Source organism: Colias croceus, chromosome 19 (genome assembly GCF_905220415.1).
Source record: "Colias croceus chromosome 19, ilColCroc2.1".
NCBI lineage: Eukaryota > Metazoa > Arthropoda > Insecta > Lepidoptera > Pieridae > Colias > Colias croceus.
This window is the reverse complement of record NC_059555.1, coordinates 3,503,031-3,505,646: the sequence shown is the minus strand read 5'-3', so window position 1 is coordinate 3,505,646 and position 2,616 is coordinate 3,503,031.

The following is a 2,616-nucleotide window of genomic DNA, read 5'->3' as shown; positions in this document are numbered from 1 at the left end:
TGATTTATTTTATTTTATATTTTCCCATTTCATTTAAATATCGGTAGTTACGCGGGGATGGATGGTAAACTTTTAATTAATTTTCCATAGAAAATTCCTCCACCGTATTGCTTCATTATTAGAAAAAAAAAATACGTGTGAAATGTGCTGGATTCGCATTAAACCAAGTTTTAAATACGCCTTGCTGTTGCACTTATAAGAAATTAGATTTGGAAGCTAAAGCTAAGCTAGGAATTTATAATAGCACAATAGTAGGATACTGGATAACCGATTTAATACAAAAACCAGAATCTACAGATTGCCGAAAGTAAAAATATTTTTTAAAATTCCTAAATCCTAAGTTATCGGTTTCTTGTAAGCAGGTGGTGATATCGGTGTTTCCACACTGTACATAATATTATAATATATATAAAGTTTAGGAAGCATTTACGAAATATCCTCTTAAAAAACATTACATACCTATGTAATCGGAAAAATTTTCTATGTAGGAAATAGTTCCTTCTAACTATGTACTAACTACGAATAGTTAAATTAGACTGATTATAGTGTAATTTAACGAAAACACTGTTTTTTTTTTTAAATGGTAATTGTTTTCTAGCTATCTAAGACATTGTTCAAATCCTTAGATTACGAAATGAAAAGTTAGACCTATGAATCCTGCACAAAGTTACGAAATTTCACTAAGATAGGTTTGATCACATTGAAAAATATGAATTTTATAAGGAATTCACTCTTTTGTCTAAGAGGTGAAAATTATAGTTCTCAAATCTCAGTGTGCCGTCAGCACATTACAGCTTACTTATTAGGTCATGCATCATATAACATTAATATGTATTGTGTCACTAATTGTACTTCAGTCTTAAATTGGCTCAAATATAAAGAGGTTGTCAATCCGGTGTTTAATTTCCGCTATCCTAAACATATAAAGCCGCTACAATTTGGTGACCCCGACGTGATCACCCAGTTTTCACCCAGAATTGCAAAAATGCAAACATGTATTTGTACGTTGTGACAAAATGGTTAAATCGCTGACACCTCCATATCAAGGACCTTACAAAGTTTTGGAAAGAAATGATAAATATTTCAAAATATTACAGGCAGACAAAGAGAACATAATTAGTATTGATCGACTTAAACCAGCCTTTATAATAAACATTGATGACAATTATTATAGTCCGAATACGGTAGCCCAAGCGCCTAATGTAAACAACTTGCCGACTGTAACACGATCAGGTCGCATTGTTAAACCTGTCGTAAGATTTAAATTGTAATTAGAAGTACTTACATGTTTATTTTATTTTTTATATCAGTGCATTATGTTTATATTAACTTTTCAAATTTATTTTTACATTTATTTCTATTGTTTTATTTACATTTTTAACTGTATAATGTTGTTTTTTGCTATACACTTTTATATACACATTTTATTATATACCTTTTGCGATTTTTTTAGACAATTTTGTGATTAGAAATTTAAAGTTCATGCTTATTGATGTATAAAGATTATTTTTTATGTTTGTGATGATTATTATATCTATTATACGAGTAATATTAATTAATGTTAAAAAAAAAATTTTTCAATGTATAATTTTTTTCCAAATTTAGGGGAAAGCTATGTGCCGTCAGCACATTACAGCTTACTTATTAGGTCATGCATCATATAACATTAATATGTATTGTGTCACTAATTGTACTTCAGTCTTAAATTGGCTCAAATATAAAGAGGTTGTCAATCCGGTGTTTAATTTCCGCTATCCTAAACATATAAAGCCGCTACACTCAGGAAACACAGAAGACGGAAGGGAATTCCACTCCTTTGTAGTTCGAATTAAAAATATCTCTCAAGTCTCCGCGTTTAGTGCGTAGGTATTCAAGGTATATTCGGATGCACATTCTCCAAAGTCCAGCCGAAAAAATGGAAAAACATTCGCTCTTATATTATAGCATTAACACAATAGCAAGGCGAATAATGATCACGCAATTACTGCATTGTTTATTAATTTGTAGAAAATACACCAGTGTGACCGCACAGCTCGCTTGGACGACACGGGCATGACACGGGTATTTGCTTGCAGTTGCACAACACAAGCTTGTCGCCGGTGTGGGAAAAAGTGAGGAAAAATCATAAACGCATTGCGGCTAGAATGTCAGTCGCGCTGCTGTATTGAAAAATTTCTTAAGGACGCTATAACGTATTTTTACAAAAACACGCTGTTTTTTGGTACCATTTTAACTTAAAGCAATTACACGTGAGAACATAGTAATATCTTAATTTAAAGATAATATATTCAGCTCTACGTTCATCTTATAAAAATTGTACGACGTCATACAAAATTGTCGCTGAAATACGTTTTTTCCATCACAATAAACGCATAAAATGCAAAAAAATGGGGTCTAAACCGGTACCATTTTAGGAAAATTAAGAGCCTAATCTATCTTCTTAACTATATCTTATTGAGGGATATATAGTCCTTTATATATGGTGTAATTTTTATGAATCTAAATCAAAATTTTATTTCAATAATGAGCTAAATTAAAAATACTTGTTGATTTCTTCATACATTTTGTTCTCGCGGTTCGTCAGACCGCGCTCAGAAGCGCTCTTGGAAGGACGGG